Below are 7,377 nucleotides of genomic sequence, written 5' to 3'. Positions count from 1 at the left end.
AGCCACCTTCTCTGTACTGCAACACCCGACCGGGCCAGGTTCTAAAGACAGAACTCTCATCCAGGGGGCCACAGGACGAGTAAAGTCTTACCCGGGACACAAGCCCAGATTGCTAACCTAGGGAAAAAGACCGTTACCCATTCATTCCTCGTTATGCCTGAATGTCCCTATCCCCTCCTAGGGAGGGATCTGCTCAGCAAACTCCAGACCACAATTTCCTTTGAAGGAGGGGAGCCTCAGGTGCTTCTTCGGGGACCCACAGACCAGGAAAAAACTATCCTCCTCCTCACTTGTCCCCTACAGGAGGAATACAGGCTGCATGAAGGACCTTCGGAGGCCCCTCCGCAGGATCCTTACCTTGGGAGGCTCCGAGAGGAAATACCAGGGGTCTGGGTGGAAGGAAACTTGCCCAGATTAGCAGCTCACAGACCCCCTATATTGATCCAACTAACCAGTATGGCCACCCCAGTTAGGGTGCGGCAGTATCCTATGAGCCAGAAGGCGAAAATAGGAATAGCAAAGCACATCCTAAGATTAAGGGAGGCTGGGATCCTAATTCCCTGCCAGTCTGCATGGAACACCCCTTTAATCCCCATCCAGAAGCCTGGGACAGAGGACTTTAGGCCAGTCCAGGATTTACGAGAAGTTAATAAAAGAGTAGAGACTATCCACCCAACGGTGCCCAACCCGTACACCCTCGTGAGCCTGCTCCGGCCTGAGCACTGATATTATATGGTCTTAGACTTAAAGGATGCCTTTTTCTCCCTCCCATTGGCGCCGCAGAGCCAGCCAATCTTTGCTTTTGAATGGACAGATCCAGAAGAGGGGGAGTCAGGATAGTTACCCTGGACAAGGCTTCCTCAGGGATTCAAGAACTAACCTACCTTGTTTGATGAGGCTCTGAACCAGGACTTAAAGGGGTACCGTCATAGTCACCTGGGCGTCACCCTACTCCAGTATATCGATGACCTCCTACTTGCTACTGGGGACCGGGAGAAATATCAACAGGCAACCCGGGACCTGCTGGTGACGCTGGGTCAACTTGGGTACTGTGTATCGGCCAAGAAGGCCCAGCTCTGCTCAACCAAGGTAACGTACCTAGGATACAACATCGAAGAAGGTAAGCGGACCCTCTCAAATAGTAGAGTTCAGGCCATCCTCTCAAGACCCACCCCAAAGACGAAGCAGCAGGTATGGAATTCCTGGGAGCCGTAGGGTGCTGTAGACTTTGGATCCTGGGTTTTGCTGAAATAGCCAAGCCCCTATATTCAGCTACAGGGGGTAAAAACCCAAGCGTCTCCTGGACGGACGTAGAGGAAAAGGCGTTCCAAAAGTTAAAGCTGGCCCTCGCGAGTGCTCCAGCTCTGGCACTGCCTGACCTCACCAAGCCCTTCCAGCTTTATGTGGCAGAATCTCAGGGGGTTGCCAAAGGGGTACTAACACAAACTCTGGGGACCTGGAAGAGGCCAGTTGCCTACTTGTCTAAGAGGCTGCAGGATGGCCAGGCTGTCTGAAGGCTATAGCAGCCATGGCCATACTGGTTAAGGAAGCCTCTAAACTGACTTTTGGCAAAGACTTACAAGTGGTTGCGCCCCACGCAGTAGAAACCCTACTGCACAGCCCACCTGTGCGCTGGTTGTCAAATGCTTGTATTACCCAGTACTAGGTGATCCTGCTAGACCCCCCAAGGGTAAGCTTCTTGAAGACTACAGCCCTAAACCCGGCCACTCTCTTCCCAGATGAGGAAGCTGAAACTCCCCTCCAGGACTGTGAAGAGACCCTAACCTCCTTGAGGGCCGACCTAACAGACCAGCCCATCTCCAACCCTGAGGAGACCCTGTTCACTGACGGAAGCAGCTTTGTGGAGGATGGTGTCTGGTATGCTGGGGCAGCTGTAGTTACACAAGAAAGAGTCATATGGGCACAATCCCTAGGACATGGGACTTCATTCAGCACAGAAGGCAGAACTCATAGCCCTCACCCATGCCTTACGGCGGAAAAAGGACAAGAGAATCAATATCTACACGGACAGTAGATATGCTTTTGCCACAGTGCATATACATGGAGCCTTATATCAGGAGAGGGGCCTCCTAACCTCAGGGGGGAAGGATATTAAAAATGTTCCAGAGATACTAAACCTTCTTTCAGCCATTTGGGGCCCTAAAGAAGTTGCAGTCATACAATTCCCCTGTGACGAAGGGGAACCAATTTGCCGACAAATGGCTAAAGAAGACTGCAAAAAGACCAGCAGGGCCCCTAGAGGTGCTGGCAGCCATACCCACTCAGAATCTGGAGCCCAACCCCAGGTACACCCCCGAGGAAGAGGATATAGCCAGGAGATGCCAGATCTGCGCACAAGTGAACCCAGGACCTCCGATAACTGCCCCACCAGGAACCCGGTTTCGAGGGTCAAGCCCTGGTGAACACTGGGAAGTCGACTTTACTGAATTGCCCAGTGGACTGGGAGGTACCGATATCTCCTGTATTTGTGGACACTTTCTCCGGTGGCTGGAGGCATACCCGACCAGGGCTGGAACAGCACAGGTAGTAGTTAAGAAACTCCTCTCTGAAATTCTCCCCCGGTTTGGCCTACCTTTATTCATGGGGTCCGACAATGGCCCAGCGTTCATCGCTAAGGTAACCCGATCTTTAGTTAAGGCCCTTACAGTCACATGGAAACTACACTGTGTTTGTAGACCTCAGAGTTCTGGACAGGTAGAGAGAATGAATCGGACACTTAAGGACACCCTAACTAAACTAAAAGTAGAGACTGGCGAGAACTGGGTAAGTCTCCTCCCCATTTGTCCTACTCAGGGCTCGCTGTACCCCATATGTAAAAGAGCTGACTCCTTTTGAAATCATGTTTGGCCATCCACCACCTCTTCTCCCGCAGCTAAGAGAGGAAGGGCTAGCTGTGTTATCTAATAGAAGTATCCTCAAGTCTTTGCAGGCACTCCAGAGCAGTACAGCAGCTGCAAGGCGAATCGTCAGGGCAGCACACCAGGAAGCCCACCCACCCGACCCGGACAGCCCACCTGTGTGTGCTCCTGGCGACCTAGTCTGGGTGAAGAGGCATGAGGAATGCAGGCTGCGGAGCTCGTGGTCCTCCACACCCATTGCTGGCGAGTCCCCGGAGAAGGAGGGGAGGAATCTGAATCAAGGATTTGGTTCACTGTAAAGACCAGTAGGGAATTTTCTGGGCTGCAAACATTGCACAGCTCCTCTGTTGCCTGGAGGCAGGATGCCTTAGGACAGAGGGAGGTAGAGTAGGTCACTGAACAATGGGGTTGGTTGGAGTTTAGAGGGAGGTAGAAGTTCAAGCTCCGGCCAAGCATGCCCAGGCGTTACACCTCTGCCCTGAGTTCCTTGGAAACAGCTGAAATAGCTTTTGTAACCTTTGAGTTGTCATTGTAACTGCCCTAACTCTCTCTCTTGTGGTTTCCGAGTATAAATTTGCTATAACATCTGTGGTCTGTACTGCAGTTCGGCCTTTACCGCGGTAGAGTGCTACAACTGCAGTCACTGGCCAGTTTATTAAAGGCTCATAAATTTTTATCTCTGTCTCTGGTGGTCGTCTCTTGCGGGTCGCCCCATAACAATTATTATTTTGACACAAAGGAACCTTTGATTCTTACACTGTTACTGCATCTGGTGGCTCAACTCCTCCTACCCCTGAGCTTCCTCAGTGTGGGTCCCACTCATGAGGTCCCAGGAACAAGGAAAGGAACCAGTCCCTGGCCACCCTTTAATGAAACAGACAGTGTGTGTATCTTTGAGGGGGACTAGATTAGTTAGGGGTTAGGTAAAGAAATAGTTACATCTGTTCCATGCACTACAAGGCAGTTGTAAAATGAGAGTGCAGGAAGGAGATTTTTTTTTCTTATTAAAATTTTTTATTTTTATTATTATTATTTTGACAAAATCCAACACCCTTTCTTGATAAAAACTCTCAACAAGGTGGGAATAGAAGGATCATACCTCAACATAATAAAAGCTATATATGATAAACCCACAGCAAACATCATACTCAATGGGCAAAAACAAAAACCATTTCCCCTAAGAACAGGAACAAGACAGGGATGCCCTCTCTCACCACTCCTGTTTGACATAGTACTGGAAGTATTAGCCATTGCAATTAGACAAGAAGAAGAAATAAGAGGCATCCAAATTGGAAAAGAAGAAGTAAAGCTGTCCTTATTTGCAGATGACATGATATTGTACATAAAAAACCCAAAAGACTCCATCAAAAAACTAATAGACTTAATAAATGAATTCGGCAATGTAGCAGGATACAAAATTAACACCAAGAAATCTATGGCATTTCTATACACCGATAGTGAACTTACAGAAAGAGAGACTAAAAAAATAATCCCATTTACCATCACACCAAAAAAACTAAGATACCTAGGAATAAACTTAACTAAGGAGGTAAAAGACCTATACACGGAAAACTACAGGACACTGAAAAAAGAGATAGAGGAAGACATAAACAGATGGAAGAACATACCATGTTCATGGATTGGTAGAATCAACATCATTAAAATGTCCATACTACCCAAAGCAATCTACAGATTCAATGCACTCCCCATCAAAATACCAACAGCATATTTCACAGACCTAGAAAGAACTCTCCAAAAATTCATCTGGAATAAAAAAAGACCCCAAATAGCCACAGCAATCCTGAGAAAGAAGAATAAAGTAGGAGGGATCTCAATACCAGACCTCAAGATGTATTACAAAGCCACAGTTCTCAAAACAGCCTGGTACTGGCACAAGAACAGACATATAGATCAATGGAACAGAATAGAGAATCCAGATATCAACCCAAACCACTATGCTCAATTAATATTTGGCAAAGGAGGCATGAACATACAATGGAGTCAAGACAGTCTCTTCAATAAATGGTGTTGGGAAAATTGGACAGATACATGCAAAAAAATGAAACTAGATCACCAACTTACACCATATACAAAAATAAACTCAAAATGGATACAGGACTTAAACATAAGATGGGAAACCATAAAAATACTAGAGGAATCCACAGGCAACAAAATCTCAGACATATGCCAAAAGAACTTCTTCACTGACACTGCCTCTAAGGCAATGGAAGCTAAAGAGAAAATTAACAAATGGGACTACATCAAAATAAAAAGCTTTTTTACAGCAAAAGAAACCATCAACAAAACAACAAGAAAGCCCACTCTATGGGAGAACATATTTGCAAATGGTATCACTGATAAAGGTTTAATCTCCAACATCTACAGGCAGCTTATGCAACTTAATAAAAGGAAGATAAATGATCCAATAAAAAAATGGGCAACGGACCTAAATAGAATCTTTTCAAAAGAAGACAGAAGGAAGGCCAAGAGACACATGAAAACATGCTCAAAGTCACTAATTATCTGAGAGATGCAAATCAAAACAACAATGCGGTACCATCTCACACCTGTCGGAATGGCTATCATCAACAAATCAACAAACGACAAGTGTTGGCGAGGATGCGGAGAAAAAGGAACCCTCGTGCACTGCTGGTGGGAATGCAGACTGGTGCAGCCACTGTGGAGAACAGTATGGAGTTTCCTCAAAAAAACTGAAAATGGAACTCACATTTGACCCAGTAATCCCACTCCTGGGAATATATCTGAAGAAACTAGAAACACCAATCAGAAAGGATATATGCACCCCTATGTTCATAGCAGCACAATCTACAATAGCTAAGATTTGGAAAGAGCCTAGGTGCCTGTCAGCAGATGACTGGATCAGAAAACTATGGTACATCTACACTATGGGATACTATGCTGCCATAAAAAGAAGGAATTCTCATCCTTTGCAGCAACCCGAATGGAACTGGAGAACATTATGCTAAGTGAAATAAGCCAGTCAATGAAAGAAAAATAGCACATGATCTCACTCATTTATGGATAATAAAGAACATTATAAACTGATGAACAAAAAGATACATACAGAGACAGTAAAGCATCAAACAGACTGTCAAATTACAGGGGGAAGGTTAGGGAGAGGTGGGGGAGATAAGAGATCAACCGAAGGACTTGTATGCATGCATATAAGCATAACCAATGGACACAAAACTCTGGGGGGTGAGGGCATGTATGGGTGTGGGGTGGGGGGGACAATGGTAAGATATGTACACATATAATACCTAAATTTAAAAAAAGTGAAAAAAATAAATAAAATATATTTTATTGATTTTTTACAGAGAGGAAGGGAGAGGGATAGAGAGTTAGAAACCTCGATGAGGGAGAAACATCGATCAGCTGCCTCCTGCACACCCCCTACTGGGGATGTGCCCTCAACCAAGGTACATGCCCTTGACCGGAATCGAACCTGGGACCTTTCAGTCCGCAGGCCGACGCTCTATCCACTGAGCCAAACCGGTTTCGGCATCATTAAAATTTTTTTTAATTGAATTTATTAGACTGACATTGATTCACAAAACCATACAGGTTTCAAGTGTACAACTCAATAAAGCATCATCTTGTTAGCATAAAAAACATTCAAACCTGTAAAGAATTTTTGTGAGTTTACTTGAGCCAAACTGTCCAAGATTGCTGGGAAGCAGAATCTCTACTTATTGAGATAATGCTCCAAAGAATGCCAGGAGACACAAGTGGGTTAGATGAAATCCATTGGTGATGGATTAGGGAGTTGGGAGAAAGCAAAGTGGGAAGGGGAAACCTTTGGGATTGGATAAAAAATAAGATGATAGACAAATACTCCTTTTACTTAGGTGGGTGCAGGATAGTTAACAGTCAACAATTAACATGATTACAATAACAATGAAAGAATTTGTGATATCTGTTCTGGGGCCTAGGGCATTTGGTTGTGCCCTGAGGGGTCCAGAAAAAAGGGAAGTTACAAGTTACCTGACATTTCAATGTTGTGTTATATAGATGTAAAAAAACAGCTCAAACTGGTTTGGCTCATGGACCAGAGCGTAGGTCTGAGGATTGAAAGGTCCCAGGCTCGATTCTAGTCAAGGGCATGTACATTGGTTGGGGGCACATCCCCGGTAGGGGTTGTGCAGGGGGCAGCTGGTTGATGTTTCTCTCTCATCTATGTTTCTAGCTCTCTGTCACTCTTTCTCTCCCTTCCTCTCTGTAAAAAATCAATAAAATATGAAAAAAAAAAAAACCTACCAAAAAACAATAGACTCAGTTAAGGTAAAGATTGACCTTGCCAGGGAAGATAGCAGCATAGGATGTGATTACCCAACATAAATGCTTTTAGTTGAGATTTGAATTTCAGACTGTCCTTTGTGGTTACTTTAGGTCTTTGAGTTTGGAAGACTGCCATGCAGGCTTTCCCTGAGCTTGTCAGATTAGCATGTGGCCACTCCCCCCCTCCCCCGCATCTGCA

This window comes from Cnephaeus nilssonii (genome assembly GCF_951640355.1).
Source record: "Cnephaeus nilssonii genome assembly, chromosome: 13".
Lineage (NCBI taxonomy): Eukaryota > Metazoa > Chordata > Mammalia > Chiroptera > Vespertilionidae > Cnephaeus > Cnephaeus nilssonii.
The sequence above is the reverse complement of the archived record's forward strand: the minus strand, read 5'-3'. Positions refer to the sequence as shown.